This window comes from Rhinolophus hipposideros (assembly GCF_964194185.1).
Source record: "Rhinolophus hipposideros genome assembly, chromosome: 16".
Taxonomy (NCBI): domain Eukaryota; kingdom Metazoa; phylum Chordata; class Mammalia; order Chiroptera; family Rhinolophidae; genus Rhinolophus; species Rhinolophus hipposideros.
In genome coordinates this window covers 14,477,815-14,495,803 of record NC_138062.1, presented here as the reverse complement: position 1 = coordinate 14,495,803, position 17,989 = coordinate 14,477,815, and the positions used below count along the sequence as shown (strand labels likewise).

At 38.1% G+C, this 17,989-nt stretch overlaps 1 protein-coding gene and 1 pseudogene across 2 annotated transcripts in view; both read left to right on the top strand.

Moving 5' to 3' along the window:
• The window catches only part of SLC7A11 (solute carrier family 7 member 11), a 142,836-nt gene that overhangs the window by 106,630 nt on the left and 18,217 nt on the right, over nt 1-17,989 (top strand). The gene's annotated exons all lie outside the window — the stretch shown is intronic.
• Nucleotides 10,821-11,548, top strand: LOC308509486 (small ribosomal subunit protein eS6-like; annotated as a pseudogene). The gene has a single exon. The product of its transcript is annotated as a small ribosomal subunit protein eS6-like (transcript).

Genomic DNA, 17,989 nt, shown 5'->3' with positions numbered 1-17,989 from the left:
TATAGTCTCATATCATATTTTTGATTAAGAACTTAGTCTTTTTCCTAAATACTAGCCCCGTGCTGCCCATTGTCTCATTTTCACCTCATCAGAAAACTGAAAATGCTGAAATAGATAATTAGAAATTTTCAAATTCCATATCAAGAGAAAACCACTTGTTCCTAGTAGCCATCCTGTCATCCTAGTCAGCCTTGAATATCAGTCAACTTTCACAGGAAAATAACACAATGGATGCCTTGATTGTTAGTTCTCTAAAAGTAGGCACTTACTTTTCTTCAAAGAAAAACAAACATTTTTTTTTTCTCCCCTAAAGTTGAGTAGGTGTTAGGTGTCCGAGTAATCGAAGCAACCCACTCTGGAGCAAAAGGTTGTAGCTTATGATTCAGTGATTTTACTAAGCGAACACGTGTTTTCTGAATTGTATCACAGGGAATAACCACAGGACTGGCTATCCTGTTGGCAATAAACTGTGTGAAACATGACGGTGCATAGATTTCTAAAGACTCAAAAGTTAGGAGAGGCTGCTCTGCTATCTTTCCCATTCCGGGTACGGTTCCCTATATTTAACTTCAATCTCTCATATTTCATTCTCAGTATTTTTTATTGTAGGTTCTTAGTAATTGTGGAAAACACAGAGTTACCATTTCTTGCTGAAGTCTGTTCTGTGATAGACCCTTCTCAGGGTTCAATGCATGCCATTCCTTTTCAAACATAGCTCATAGACCTTAAATTGTTCTCTCCACTAACCTCTATCTCCCAATGACTTGAGGAGTATGTACTGACCATAGTGTTTTGTCAAATGTCTAATTATTCCAGTGACTCCTGGATCATCCAATTTCCCCCCAAAGAAATAACTATGTTCAACAGGAAAATTACTTCCTCGCTCTTATTCATTACACATAGGTCATTAATGTTCTTGCTCTTTTTAATAAGAGCATTACCTCGTTGATAATTATTTCCTTTCATCCTACCAAAAGGTATTTTAAAAAAACAAACTGTCCTCCATCTAGTCTTTTCATAACTCTGTTTTATTAGTTTCTGATCACTTTTGATGATTTGAAAACCACTTCAATCTACTAAGAATGGCTGTGTACTTGGAAGGTTAGAAAAAAAAAGAGTAAAATAGATTTAATGATAACTAAAACCACCCTGAACATTTTATTCTTTCTTAATGTGTGTGGTCCCATCTTAAAGGGGCGTTATCTGTCATTGAATGGTGGAGCTGACAAAGAATGTTTTAACTCAAATTGTGTTTTGTGCAATAGTTTTAGTCTTCAAATCTCAACCATGCTTTCTAATTTACTCTCATGGTGCCATGAATGCAAGCAACACAGATCATGTCTTCTCTAGGTTATTATGAAATAAAAGGTAATAGTCATGGAGTGTGCAATACCACTAGCCTGCATTTTTATAAAATTGCTTCTTCTAAATACATCCTGTAAATGGTCGGGAGTGCTTCCTATCTTTTTTTCTTTCTTCATGTTACAGTAATTCTTTCTTTCATTTCTCTATTATTAATGTGTATTAAGGAGTAGTGCTTTTAGGTAGTGTACTGCGTTATTTTATTTAACCAGCAATCTTGGTATTCCCATCTCCCTTTGATTATCCCTCCTTGCAGGAATTCTGTTTCTCCACTGGTCTCATACAAGGATGAAAAGCCTCCCTGGACTTTTCAGAGTTTTTTAAGAACACTTATATTGCTCAGAGGCTTCCCTCCCCAGTCTGTATGTAGCCTTTGAAAATCACGATTCCATTTTTGGTTTTTGTTTGTTTGTACTTTGAACTGATAGGTGTTGCTTGGAAGGTTAAAATTCCTAGTCTAAGACTTTAAAAGTGATGAGCGTAATATAAACGTCCTAGTCATTATTTCCTAGAAGATATACTATTACATAACATGGGAAAATATTTTGTTTATAAAGAAAACATTGACACGTTTGGTCACAGATACTGAGCCAAGGAAATAAAGGAAACATGAGAAGTTGAGGTAAAATAATGTTTTCCAATTTGGAAAAATCGATTCATGTTCTAGGTCCATGGAAATAGGGCACAGGCCAGAAAATATACAGTGATTTCTCTACGCTAAGAATGTTGTTTGACCAACAGAATAATTTTGGGTGGGGGGAAACAAATCACTTTAATGATTTTTTGTGTGCTTTGTTCTCATAATCCATTTCCCTTTGCTACAGCCAAAGGGCTATTACCCTAGTCTCTGAAATTTTGAAGTGCCCCGAATCCTGTTTTCTGTGAACAATTAAAACTCTCATATATACTATACAGAAAATGAGATTCCAACACGCATACGATCTTAAGACCTCATGAGGTGATGATAATCAACAGAATTAATGACAGTGTTTGATTTCACGAAGCAATGCTCACAATAGTTGGCATACAACTCTAAACTCCAGGAGTTTGTCAACAGAGCTCCTTTGGTGATGAACACAGGCCCCCACTTTATTGCAACTAAACTTGATATCATGGTACTATACATACTGTCTACTATAGAAATAATTTATAAACGTTAATTGCAGGGCAGAGAGGAGCCATTTGCTTCATGGAGCCCATCAGCAAGCTGTCCTTCCTGTTTTATCAGTAAGCAAAGCTGAGAGCAAATAGCAGATGGGACTGCCCCTTGATGGCAGCACACAGCAGTCATGAAATACAGCACAATCCTCCCCCAGTGTGTGATGTTTTTAACAGTGGAAGATCAGAAGCAGGCGAGGTGTGGGCTAGGATGAACTATTGCGTCTGATGAGACATCCCTTTCTTCTAGGAAGATTCCCATAGCGGATTGGGCTTTGGCAGCTGATCTCAGAGGCTTGATAGAGTATCATTACAGAAATCTTCTAGAAGATTCTGTGGAAAAAGGACAAACCTCAGAAGACCAAGGTGAATCTAAGGCCTGATCTCAACTCAACAGGTGGTTAAATTCTAGTTCCTTTAAATGCCCATCAAAGACACGGCAAAGCCAAAGATAAAGCTGTCCAGATACTGCAATCTGGTGCTAATGTACCACCTGTCACAATCATTGCATCCTCTGCAGTATTTTATTCTACTTACTATAACTACAAGAAGGTATTTGTGCATTTTATGTGTGTGGGTGTGTGGCTAAAATCTTCTTTATCTGTTGTTTGTATAATCACATTGAAGGCTCTTACTAGCACTGGGGAAGCTGGATTTAGTAGGTACTTTTTCTTCTAATGGAAAAATCTATCAGCCCAACTTCAGTGACAATTATGAAACAGCTTTTTAGGCTGGCAGATAGGAAGTAGTCCTCAATTCCACTAGTAAGTCATTTAGTCATGCCTAGTTCACTATTACTTTTCACAGTTGCTTTTTAAGGGTTTTCCACTCACTCCAGGTTTCTAACTCTGTCTCATTCCTTCAACGTTAAACACTGTTTTTATCTCCTATTTAAATAAAAGATCAAGGCTGTCAGACAGCACTCCTTTAGCAAACAATTGCTGCCTGCTTCCCCCAAGCTCTCAATATCCCCCGCCTGCATTAATTCTCTCCTTTCCTTCAATTTCAGGGGGAAAGTTACCTGCCTCCTTTATAAAGTTAACTCAAACATGTGTGTTCTTAATTTTACCCAATTCCATTCATTCTTCCATTATTTCCTTAATTAATTGAAATAGTCAACTTTTTTCTCTTAAATGCATTCTCTGACTTGCATTTACTCCTTATAAAGGAAAAGAAACACGGCATTATTTCTAAAACCATATTGTCCTTCAAGCTACCCCTTCCATTCCTACAAAACTTCTTGAAAGATTAGTATACAGTTCCTGCCACCATTCCTCTTCATTTACTCTTCTCTTTACTGTAATCTCATTTTCTGTTTCCCCATTCTTTGAAACCCATCTATCAAATTGTGTAGTTCCTATCTATTGAGTACAATGGTCATAGTTTTAGACCATTCAGCTTCTGAACACTCTTTCTACAAGGATTAAATCCTCAAAATTGCACATTTTGGCAGGAGGCAGGTCTTCAGGTGCAAGGATGAAGAGTTCAGACCTCTGTCTTTCTACACCCAGGTGCCAGGGCCAGACACAGAGTCGTGGCTTGACAATCAAGTGGTCCCACCTGGGGACAGAGCAGGAATTATTCACAGAGGGCCAGCAGCAGAGCCTGGAACAGAGGTGGTGTTGGTGGACATTGTGTCAGTGGTGTCTCTGACTAGAGCTTTTCTCTGCAGTGTTTTCTGTTGACTAATCTCTTTTGGTTCCTTCCTACTTTTTGAGCCTGTTTTTCCGAGTTTCACATAATTCTGTGGGCTAATATTTTTGCTATAAATTTCTTTCATCCCTTAATTCAACACATTTGGTTTACGTTCCTTTTAGTTAAAGATCTCACTGATACAGAAAATAGACCACCTCAGGGATACTGTGGATACCTGATCATGGCATTGTACACCAGAAGCTAAACATTAATGAATGCCAACTATAATTTTATATATATAATGTGATGGTTCAGTGTGAGGTCGGAGGGATAGTGGATGGGGGGAGGGGGGTTCACAGTATGAGGGATATAAATGATGAACGTCTAAGTATTACCTTGTTTTGTACACCTGAAACTAATAAATAAATAAATTAATTAAAAAAAAATAAAAAAAGATCTCACTGATACAGAAAATGGTACTTTGGAATGGGTTTAATGTAATGGAGTCTAAGTATTCAGTTTAATTTATATTTTTAAATACTTTTTTTATTTTTCAACCACACTTGAGGTGCAACATTATATTAGTTTCAGGTGTACAACATAGTGATTAGACATTTATATAACTTATAAAGTGATCACCTTGATAAATCTAATACCCATCTGACACCATACATAGTTATTATAATTTTATTGACTGTATTCCCTATGTTGTTCTTTACATCCCCATAATTAATTTTTAACTACCAATTTGTATTTCTTAAAACCTTCCCCTTTTTCACCCATCTCCCAAACTCCCTCTCATCCAGCAACCATCGAAATGTTCTCTTTGTGAATTTGTTTCTGATTTATTTGTTATTTTCTTTAGATTCCACATACAAGTAAAATTATATGGTATTTGTCTTTCTCTGCATGACTTATTTCACTTAGCCTAATACCCTCTAGGTTCTTCCATTTTGTTGCAGATGGCAAGATTTCATTCTTTTTTATGGCTGAGTAATATTCCATTGTGTATATGTATGTACCACTTCTTCTTTTATCAAATTGTCTATTGATGAACATTTAGGTTGCTTCCATATCTTGGCTATTGTAAATAATGCTTCAATGAACATATGGATGCATGTGTCTTTTCAAATTAGTCTTTTGAGTTTCTTCAGATAAATACCCAGAAGTGGGAATACTGGGTCCTTTTTTGTGTCTTTTTGTGGCCTTTGTTTTGAAGTCCATTTTGTCTGGTATAAGTATTGCTATCCCAGATAGAAGTATCTTAAATGCTACAAGGCAGGATTCCCCCTCCACCTCTTGCTGGAGAGTGGGTTGTTAAGCACATTACTCTCAGGATTTCAGAAGTACTTCCTTCCTTGTTTGGGGTGGTCTCTTCTTGCTTGGAGACTGTATTCCTTTTGGTAGGGGTTAACTTTACAAGGGAGAGCCAATTCACCACTTGGAACTCACAAACCTCCCTTTATCTACAGACTTCTAACTACTAGATCGATGCCAACCTGTCCTAGGGGAGTCAATTGCATTGTAAAAGCTAGATGGAATTATGCCTTTTATTTTATGATGATGAAACTTAGGACTATATGTAATAACCATAAGGATTAACAACGGTGATTGGCCTTGGGTAGGTAAAGCATAAGTTTTCAAAGTGATGACTGTGTCAATCTGAGCTGGCCGGAGTGGGTCTGATTCTTGACTCATCTGCTTGACTATAACCTGGATTATAGGAGGCTTAGGACAATGAAGTTGAGGTTCTAGAAATCTCTTAAACAACACAGAGAAGAGTAGCAAGTACTCTGGGGTGAAATTATCCTATGCAAATCATTTTCACTTAATTTGTCCCCCAAGAGGCCTAGAGCATTACCAAGGTCCTACGAAGTGTGTTGATGAGGCGAGAGGCAGCAGTTTTGAAAAGAGTTTGTGCTACCCTTCTGGTAGACTGAGGATGTCGTGGCAGATGCTGCCATTGAAATGGTTTCCCTGATTGACCTGAGGAGGAAGCCATTGCAGGGGAGCAGAGGCCAAGTGGCAGCATCCAGGGGCAAAAGGCAAAATGGTGTGGTTACCATGCTAGGCAGCTGGACATGCTCAGCGGGCAGATGCTCTGAGTGGCAGGGGTTGGCGGATCGGCGCGTCTTTTGATGAAACCGGTGACAGTGCCTCAGTCCTTCTTGATCTTTGTTGTGGTAAACACTCCACACTCAGGAAGGAGAAGACTGACATGGGCTCCCATTCCCGGGAGTTGCTCCTTCTCGTCTAATTCTCAGATGGAAGTTAGTTCCACAATCAAGAATTACTTGATGATGGAGTCTGCCATAATGTCGCTTACATGTGCAGTGACTGTCCTTCCTAGCTTTCACTAAAGGATCTGTGGCCATGGAGTGTGTATGGCAGATAAACAGCCCTTAATCTGGTTAGTCTAGTTTTGTTCTGGGTTTATTCAGAATGGCTGGGAAATGGTGTCCTTTTGGAGAAAGAATTCCAAAGAATTGTTGCTCTTTTGCACCAATTACCTAGCAACATCAAGAATAGTGACATTACATTCTAAGGGTAATTGCTCTTAGGGATCAACATTCACATAAATATTTTCAGGTACCAAATGTTATTGTTTTCACTTTGTGACTAAAATAGACTGCTACATTTCATGTCCTGCTGATACAGACGCATCCAAGAATATTGCTATATAGCCATTTCATGCCAAGTATTATCTATATGTGAATAGAATACGGAATGGAATGGAATGGAGTGGAGTGGAGTGGAGTGGAGTGGAGTGGAGTGGAGTGGAGTGGAGTGGAGTGGAGTGGAGTGGAGTGGAATGGAATGGAATGGAATAGAATAGAATAGAATAGAATAGAATAGAATGACCAGATCTTTGGGATATTGTAAAACACCAATTCTGAGCTACCTAATTCCTGGACACTGACTGAGAATAATACTGTGGTGTACTGATCAGAACAGCAAATTGTACTTTAGGTTGTAAGTTGAGTTTTGATCGGAGTCTGTCCCTAGGGGGTCCAGTCTTATGGTTATTTTTCTGAGTACATAACTGAATAGGTCTCTTAAGCAATTGGCAGACCCCCCCCTCCACACACACACACACTGGCTCCCTCCATTATAAATAGAACTATTAAAGCTTCTGGAGTTGTCCCTACCTCCCAAAGTACTGAAATCCAAGGTAATATTGCATCCATAGGCAAATCACAAAAATTAAAGACATCATCCAAAGCATGAATGATGTTGGGTTGATGATTCTTTCCATCTCTCTGTTGAGGTCTATGTAGAAGACATGCAGGCTTAGAAGACATAGACACACACTGAGTGATTATAAAGTGTACCCAGTTGTCCATTTAAGAAATATTTATTCAATGCCAACCAAGATCCATACTCTGCTAGATGTCAGGGGTACAATTATGAGCAAATCTTGGCATGGTGTTTGCTTTTGTGGCACAGATATTTGGGTGGAGAGTGACATTGCTCAAAAGAATTCTAGGAGCTTGTGTCACTGGGGACTTAGGTTGTCCTGGTGTTTGTGTGCCCAAGGGGTTTTGGGGGAGTGAACAGGGGACAAGAGGAAAGTCTGCCTTCAGCAAGCGACACTTCAGATGAGCTGTGAAGCAGAGGCAGGTGGCAGCTAGGCAAAGGGGAAGGACCAAGACACCACTGGCAGCAGGAGAGAAGTGTGTGTTTGAGGAACTGAATGAAAGACCGTGAACCTGGAGCACGAGAGTGAGGGGCAAAGTGGAGAGAGGGGGCTGCAGTCGTAGATGAGGGCAGAGCTTGGCGGATTTGCATCTGTCCAAGTGCAATGAATGTGAAGTCAAGTACATGTTTTTAAATAAGGAAGACATAACCAGATATTTAAGACTTCTCTGACCGCAGAAAGGTTTGACCCAAGTGGCAAGATATTAAACTATTGCGGTAATCCAAGTGACTTTGTTGTTGGGATGTAGAAATTTGTAGGTAAATTAATGAGATATCTAGGAAGTGATATTAATAGGATGGGTGATAAATGGACTGTTGACAATGGACTGGATATTGGGCATGTGGCAGTAGAGAACGTAAAGTGATGCTCTCATATTTCAGGCTCATAAAGCATATACAGAGGAGGCCAAAAAAATGTGTACACATTTTAAGAAAAGAAAAAACTGTATTAAAATTGTAATACCCAATATATACTGATAATGAAAGATGAATATAAGTTGCATTTGACTTCTGCAATGACAAGAGGTGCTCAAAGTGGTTACCATCAGCGTCCAGACACTTCTGATTACGGCAAACTACTGCTTGAGCAAGGTTGACTAAAGTGTCCACTTGTATACATTTTTTTGGCATCCATGGTGTGTGTGTGTGTGTGTGTGTGTGTATGTATATATGTATACATATATATGTGTGTATATATATATATATATATATATTTAGAGAGAGAGAGAGAGAGAGAGAGAGAGAGAGAGAGAGAGAGAGAGAGAGAGGTATCACTAAATGAGAATAGAATTAAGGCAATGATCGTATGGTCATTCTTGGACCTGTATAGATTGAGGGGCCTGACATTCATGTGAAAATATTGGGAGAAAAATTAGACATGGGGGTGAGGGTTGAGAACAGGTTTGGTGATGAAATAAGCAATAAATAGGGGGTCACTTGTCCCTAGATAAGAAGTGAGCCCAGAGACCTGGAGAAAATGCGGAGTGAGAAGAGCTGTGTGCACTGATGGACTCTGGCAGACAAGGGACATGTCCTCCTGGAATGCAGTCAGTACAGCGCGGTGCATTCAATAGTCAGCAAGACTTTACCAAAGGTTTATGGGCTAAAAATGACCAAAACAAAACCGATTGCACTTTTCAGGCTCTCTCACTTCTTACTGGCTTATTCCAAAATTGTGACAACTAACACAAAACATTCCAAGTTCGAGTCCTCTGATTTTGATAATATTGGCTATTAGGTATTTGATCTGATGATTCAAATAAAGTGTAAAATATTTCTCATTCATAAAATGACTTTCTCATACTCTCTACTTCTCTCTTATCCTCATTTCTCTTTTGGGTGCCTCTTTCTGTACTTAGCAAACTCTGTTTTATATTTAAATGACTTCTCTGGTAATCTGTCTGCCCATCAAGCCTGGGAAATTAGGTAGAGGACCCCACGTTTTATACACTTTTTTGTTCACAATGATAGTGTGGTGCCTCCAGAATAGTAAGTGGTTCTGTGTCTTGTAAACGTTTATTTTTGTCTTTTAAATGTTTTTCAATCCCTGATGTTTTATATATATATATGATGTTTTATATATATATATATATATGATGTTTTATATATATATGATGTTTATATATATATGATGTTTTATATATATATATATGTGTATATATATATATATATATATATATGTACACATATTATTTCTGCCTGAAGGAAAACCAGCCAAAATTTAAACATCTAAACACAAACTCTCATGTTTATTATTTGGCATAAAAGCAAACGTCAGGTACATTAATAAGCTAAGTGTTGTTAGCATATTTCACCCGAGTCCCTATTTTTCTTTCCTAACATAAGAGTGCATTACCGAAACTTGACCACTGGGGGGAAGCACAGTGCAAAGCTGCCGTTACAACGTTCCCCTTCCAGGCCTCTGAGAAGCCACTCTGTAAAAGACTTGTGCTGCGCTTTTAATGTAAGCAGGGAGCCTTTGTCTGTCAGTCTGTCTGTCTCTTTTCCCTTTGTCAAATTCTTTTCCCTCCCTCTTTTTCCAGGGCTCTTTGTGGGTTAAGACTTTTATCTTGAAACTTCTAGGAGCTAATTAATAAACATGAAACGTAGCTGAACCTGGCAGACTGCCCTTTCTTTGCTCAACCACATGGGCATGCTAGGGTAATTGTAGTTATTTACATTTGGCATCCAACTGACTCAACGAGCAACATCACTTTTTTTTTTTTTAATCTATGAGTACCCAAGCTATTAAATTAAACAGGTTAATGTGGCTACAGCATTTCACCCCCTACTATCCCCACAGCTACAGTAAATCTGCCACCTGTTTATTTCCATAAAAATTCAATTATGGCACCACCAGTTATTCTTCTTATGTGAGCAATTAACTTCAGGCAGTTTCCGGCCTCAGAGAAAGGCCAGGCTGGTTCGCTCCTGTCTTTTCTCTCTGCTCTCTTTAGCCGCTGGTGGTTTCTTTTGCTCAGTGACTCCTCACCTCTGAATCAGTGAAAAATGAAAAAGAGACTGGACTGCTGTGCCTTGTCATGCCAGTGAAAAAAGCAAAACCTGAGAAACCTCAAACAAGCACCTCTTCTTCCGAGCAGTGCAGAAGGCTGAGAGGCCAAAGAAGTGAGCAGCACGCCTGCAGCCAGAGCCCGGGGACACGGCTGCAGGACCGAAAAACACACCACCCTGAAGAAGGAATTGCCTTAAACATTGTTCGTTTTCTTCGTTCTTGATCTTTGTAAAACAATGTAACTGTGGAAGGAGAGGGTGTTAAAATGCCACGGCGTCCGGGCTAAAGCAACAACATGCTCATGAAGAGGAAAAACCACATTCATCTGTGGTGCACACCAATATTGATGTAACCAAAGGCATGGTAAAGCAGCTGCGTTTTTTTTCCCCTTGAAGAGGAATGAGTCTTGCTCTTTTTTGTGTGTGGTGCCTCAGAGACAGTTGGCTGCTTCAAGATGAAGCTGAACATCTCTTTCCCAGCCACTGGCCACCAGAAACTCATTGATGTGGACAGTGAACACAAACTTTGTACGTTTTATGAGGAGCGTATGGTGACAGAAGTTGCTGCTGACGTTCTGGGTGGAAGAGTGGAAGAGCTGTGTGGTTCGAATCAGTGGTGGGAATGACAAACAAGGTTTCCCCATGAAGCAGGGTGTCATGACCCATGGCTGTGTCATCTGCTCCTGAGTAACGGGCATTCCTGTTATAGACCAAGGAGGACTGGAGAAAGGAAGCACAACTCTGTTGGAGCTTGCATTGTGAATGCCAATCTGAGTGTTCTCAACTTGGTCATTGTAAAAAAAGGGGGAGAAAGATATTCCTGGTCTCACTGATACTACTGTGCGTCATCTCCTGGGCCCAAAAGAGGTAGGAGAATCCACAAACTTTTCAATCTCTTTAGAGAAGATGATGTCCACCTGTATGTTGTGAGAAAGCCCCTAAACAAAGAAGGTGAGAAACCGAGCACCAAAGCACCCAAGATTCAGCGTCTTGTTACTCCACATGTCCTGCAACTCAAACGTCAGCGTATTGTTCTGAAGAAACAGCGTACTAAGAAAAATAAGGAAGGGGACACAGAGTATGTTCAACATTTGACCAAGAGAATGAAGGAGGCCAAAGAAAAATGTCAGGAAAAGATTGCCAAGAGACATAGGCTGTCTTCTCTGAGAGCTTCTATCTCTGAGTCCAGCAAAAATGAGATTGTCTAAGATCAACAAATAAATAAGATCAGAAATTAAAAAAAAAAAAAGAGGAATGAGTCTTTAGTATCAGTTGAAAATGTTGACTTTTATCTTTATTTTTTAAGGTCTGATTCTCTTTGTCATATTCATTCCCCTTCTTTCAAAAGTCTACCAATAAACATCAAAATTACTGACTCAGATCTAGTAATTTCCTATGTTACCTAATTGCTGAATAGGGATTGAGGGACTTACTTCCCATTAATCCCTTTAATGCCGTTGATACTGATTTTGCTTGAATAAATAGTATTTATAGTAAATGTGTAAACATAGTTTTAAGAGCAAATTAGACTGAAATGATCATTAGTTAGGTGATACCTAGGTTTCAAAAGAAAAGAAATACTTAACCATGAGTAGGTTGGTACCAATTACTATCAAGGTGTAGTTATTATTAATAAATTCTGAGAATGAGAGCATCCAGAAAAAAGAAATATAAATAGGGTGTAAGTAGAGGTGACTCTGAGCTCCTAGCTAGGGCATGTGGGTGGAGAGCTCCAAGTTTCAATTGATCCCTGCACAGGCTTGAGGTCTGATGTCAGCCACTGCCCAAATACTCCCAGGGGATTGAATGAGTATGTAAATAGACTTCCTTTCCTTCCCTTTGTCTTGCATCTGATTGTGCCCTGTGCCAGCCAGCATTAGCACCCTACTGGGGTAGAAGAACATAATAAAATGGACTTTGATGGCAGCATGTCACAGGAAACAGATACAGTCTAATGAAATTTATTCTTCTTTTAAATTGTTACTCAAAAGAGAGATTCCTTTAGAAGTTCAAAGGGGCGTTTATAAATCCTCCCCGGGCAAGTTTGTACCTAGGGCTAACAAACAGCAGGTAGAAGAGAGAAGGAGATTTTAGAACCTGTGTTCTACCTTGAAAGGGCTGATGGGACTTGAATGAAACAAGACCAATGTCTGTGAATCTGAGACCACATCTTCTGCTTTCAAATGTGTTCAAATTCATGATCTTGAAAAATTGTCCTTTTCCTGTCTTCAGATCTTCTCTTTCAGTTCAAAGTAGAAATTAAAATGGGCTTTAAATGTTTGTTCTTCATCCTGGAATTTGGGCAGTTGCCTAATTTCTACCGCTTCCTTACCTCCTGAAGAGTTTTAGGCTTTTTGCTTCTGCCAAAATGAAGCCAACATACAGCTTGGTACTTTGAAGTCTGAGTTAAAGCGAAACTAAATGGACCATGTTTATCTATCAATTAAGGCATTGCCTACATCCTTAGGGCTGATGTTTGTAATCTAGGCAGCATTCTATACAATCCTCAGGAAATTAACAACAGAGATTGAATTTAGGAATGGGGGTCATTATACAAAAAAATGCAGGAAGAGTGTGGAAGAATTTGGGCTCTAACATAAGCTACATACACTCACAGGGCTCCAATATAAACTGAAGAACGTCTTTGGAGAAGTGCGACTGTAGAAAAATACTAATGGCAGTTCTCAAAATACAAGTTTGATTTAAAACTCCTATTGTGTCAAGTGATCTACTAGATTAAATAGTCTTTGGCATGATTGATGTTTATAATTAAAAACCTCGGTCTTGCTCTCAGAGATTAGCGCGTGTACAGTTCACTGTAACCACATGCTAAGCAGAGTATTAGATTGAGGAAAAAGTTTAAACACATAAATTAAAACCCTCTTAGAGGTTTACAGGTGTCTTTTTTAATTTTAATTTTATTTTTTAATGGAAACCAAACTAATTGACGTCAATTAATTAGAAGGAGATAACATGGTAGGTAATTGAGCCCTCAGGTTGCCTCCAGTCAACAGCCTATTCCCCTCTTCTCAGAAATCCTTTGTAATCACATTTGCTTGGCATCCTTTCCAGCCAGCTCAGGACTCTATGCACGTCACTGTTCCAGAGAGACAGAACTTTCCTTTTCCTCAGAAATCCTGCTAGATTCATTAAGTCTTTGGTTTAAGTGAGTTTTATTGTCCAAATGGTGCCAACAGATTTAACTTGAAGCTGCATAAGGATAACGATTGTGGGTTTTTGTTTTGTTTTGTTTTTTTTTTCTGTTTTTTCGTATTTGGCAGACTCTATGCATAGTGCCTTCCAAATTCTAAGATTTGTCTACAGAATAGTGGCTTGGCTGGAAAACGAATATGCAATCTTCAGGTGTAGGTTGTTTTTTTGTTTAGTTTAGTTTTGTTTTTGGTGGAATTTATACTATAGAGCTTGAAGCAACTTGGAATTTTATAAAATAGCTTTCCTCAAGTGCTAAGTATTAAGCTTTTATTCTCTTCAACTGTAAGGGAGGGAGGTAGTGGTAAAATAAAGCTATACTGTCTGACCCATACTCCCCAAAAGTTTATCCCCCAATTTGGTTTTCTATAGTATTTATTTTATGTATCCATCCCTCCCACCAAGGATGCCTATTCAGTTCTTAATTAAATGCTGATAACCTCTTAACTTGATTATATATTATTACATGTTATATTAGTATATGTCAGCAATTATTTGTGAAGACTTTGGTGGTTGCTTTTGGAAGAAAAGAGCTGCTTTAGGGTGGTACATTTCTTGACAAAGGTCTGTGTCCCTTTAATGGAAAATTTATTTCTTAGTGTATTTATTGACACATGAAATTTTGTATCATTAAATGGCAGCCTATGGGGCAAATTTGGAAAACGAATCACTTCTATTTAGGAAAAATTCACATGTATGTTAACCCTTAAGGCAATGTTACTGCTTATATTATAGTGAACTCATTATTTGCTTTATTCCAGCCTTAGACTAAATCTTGGTTTATCTGATATGATGTAGCTTAGACTAGATCTTGGTTTATCTGACATGATGTAGGTATTCTTGAATCATCCTGTATCCTGGTGTAGACTAGCAAGATAACAACTGTGAAGAGGGAGAAAAAAGAAGAAACGTTTTCATTCTATTCTATTCTATTTTAGAATGTCAAACTGCCTTGACTGCTTAGAAAGTGAAGATTCTTCTCTTATCAAGAGATAATTGATAAAATTCATGTTTGGAAAAACATGTTTGGAATAATGTGGGTCTTAAAATTCCTGGTTTGACAAGTGCTGTGTGAAAAGGAGAAAAAAACAATAGCAAAATAGAAAATCAGCAAGGCTAGTGAGAGTCATGACGGGTTGCTCAGATCTCATCCTATTTAACCTTTTGCATGTTGCTTCCAAATACTTAAAATACAGTAAGCTCAGGTAATAGATATTGGGTTTGTCCTTTCAAACCATCATTGAGCTACATTTAATTTGATAGTTAATTTTCCTTCTCAATAATGACAGAAAAATTATCAAAATTTTGTACATTTTATGTCCATCTTTGGTTGGAACACTTCAGCTGCTTAAGTAGTGCAGTTAACTAAAACATGGTAATTAAATAACTCAAAGACTTGGATTTTTAGTTATTTGTTTACTGAAGATTTTAAAAAATATAATCCTGAGAATAGCATGATTTCAACCCCTTGTAAATCCCTTTCTCTCCTGAAAAACAGAGTATGTTTTATTCCATGTTCATACAAACTTCTCTGAATCTTAACTCTATTAACTTTTCAAGCCTTGCATCTAAACTTGTGAGTTTCCTAGGCCAAATTACAGGTGTGAGTGTCTTCAGTCATTATGTTACATGAAAAGCAAGGAATTTTGGGCTACTGAATCCATTCAAGCAGTACCCTCATTACGCCATCACTCCACAGAGAACTTGTGACAAGAACATGACAAAACCCTCTTTAGCTCAGAACTGGACTCTCTGCGCTTGGGGACATTTTGTTGGTTATCTCAAAAGAACTCAGTATGAACTCATAGTCACTACTGCTTCTACTAACCACCAGCCAGAACCACTAGAAGAATTAGGTTGGTAGAAATGCTCTTAGGCCAAATTTAATAACATTTTTGAGATGTCTTGCTCCATCTCATTTCAAAATTATATTTCAAGACTTATCGACTTCTGACCTCACTTTACATGTATTGTTGAGAGGAGACTCACCTACATACTTTTCCACGTAAGTTTGAGAGAGCTTGCTCCATTTTTAGAAATTGTTTTTCTGTTGTTTGTTTTGGCCCTGGTCAACCTTGAAGCAAATTCAGTACTATCTTACATTCCCAACTACTACGATCCTTTTCCCTTTCACTTCACAAGTCATTATGGAAAAATATATATTTTATCAAAATAAAAATATCATACAGCTTCCAAATTTCATTTCCCAAAAGCTCATGGTTAGACATCTCTTCCCAAATTCTCTCCAATATTTCTCAAAACATTCCTCACATTTCTTTGAAGGTAGTTTGTGGGTAAGAAGAGTTGTAGCAGTAAAAATAAGCAACTTTATTTTTCCAAGTGCCAATAAATTTTATTGGTCATATTTTGCTGATTTATTGTAATACTTGCCCAAACTGGACAATTTATCCTATTCCCTATCTCCTATCAGAAAGAATGCCTTAATATAAGTCAGTCTAGAATGAACATCACTGTATTTTATAATATTCTCTAAAATTGGTCAATTCATTTAGACCTTATTTGTAAGCTACTTTTGGACATGTTATGCAAATAATCCTAGAGCTCCTTATTCAAAATAATGTTTTACATCATTTCCTTAAGGAGAATTTTCTATGGTTATTTTAAGGAACTGTTAAACCTTTTCTGATAACTTTCCAAGCTAAACCATTTAGCCCAAAACTTCTTAAACCATTAGAGATAAAGAACCGTTTCATTGTTTTTGTTATCACTGTTTGTTTAACTGTCACACAGTCACATACCAATACTTCTGTAGAATGCATTGGTCATGCCCTCGACATGACAATTCAGATTGTTACGTAAGTCTCTTAGTGTTTATTCCCAATTTCTGTCCTTATGTCACTGTGGACTGGTAGCAGTTTGCAGACACCCCCGCCCCCCCAGTCCATGGGCCATATTTAGAATGACACTGATGGAGGCTATTAGTCTGTGATGTAGAATTTTGGGGAGGTGATCAAGAGGTTGCACTTATACTATAGCAAAATTGTAATATGTGTTCAGAAAGATTAATTTCTCCCTAAAGGAAAACATTAATTGCTGCTTTCTATAAGTAAGATATTCATCTGACTGTGGATTTTTACAAAGGGATGTCAACGCTAGACTTTAGTCTGTCGTTTCTTATACCACAGAAATGCTGTTCCTGTTTGCCAGTGCCCTGCCCGAGAATATCACCTTGGAATCCAACTCTTGTCAAAAGTCCACATGAAAGAAATTATTATATCCTCTAGATCTCTTTCGATAGTCTAGGTTGTAGTTTAAGTTTCATTTGCTCATTTGTTTTTTTTTTTTTATCTTGGATTAGTTGGGTCATCTAATATCTGAGTATGTGAATCACAGTCCTTTGACTTCTAGAAGAATCATTTAACTGAGATAATTATAAATCTTGCCCCTGGCTTATATTTAGAGATGCTTTAAAATATTAATACAAAACTCAATGTTACAATCTCTTCAGGGATTTTTTTGGGGACATTTTCCATTTAGTATTCTCTATTTGAAAATGTATGTGAAGAATCACATTTATTTCATATTTGTAGAAAAGGTTTTCTTTTGCAATTTGCTTTTTTAAGACCCTATGATGGACAAGAATGAGTTGTTAGTCTGGTTAGTACAGGCTCAGATGTTACCAGAGTGTTATTTATCTACGCAGCAAATAAGTATTAAATGTCTACCATATGCTAAATAAGCATGGTACTAAATCCTGTTAATTCAATGGTAAGTAAACCACATATTTTTCTAGCTCTCAAAGAGTGAAAAATCTAGTGGGAGAGAGAGGCATGTAATCAAGTAATAACATAAATAACATGTAAAACTATGACTATGATAAGTGCGCTAAAAGGAAGCTACATTGCTATAAGTCTGTATTGAATTGTTGGGCTTATTCAGCCAAAAGATATGCAAACATGTTTCTCCCATTTCCTTGTTCCATGCTACTAAGTAATGGTAATAATTTGGTTGGTTACATAGGTGTGCATATCGTCCCTGATATAAGAGTACTCCATGTGTATTCTGAGGTTCTAAGAAGGAAGACAGCTGCCTGGGACATTGTTTCTGCAGGGAGATGGTTGATGCACTGATGAATTTCACAGATTTAGCTAATGTGGATGGTTTTCATTGTACTTGGCTGTGGTGTTGCTAGAGAGAGTAGTCTGGGGGTTGGTGATGGAGCTAGGTGGTAACTTCCAGCAGAATAAGGGGGTCAAGCTTGGAGATTCTCCCCTTGGGGGTCAGGGCTAGTACTCATATAGGCCATGACTGCAAGGTCATCTCTTAGAGATTAGAGGTCCACATGTACACAGGAAAGCTCTAGTGAGAGTCGAGAAAATTTCATCACAAAACAAGCTGGTCTTCAACCGTCACTGCAAATCACAAAGGCCGGAATAAATGCTGACAGATGTCT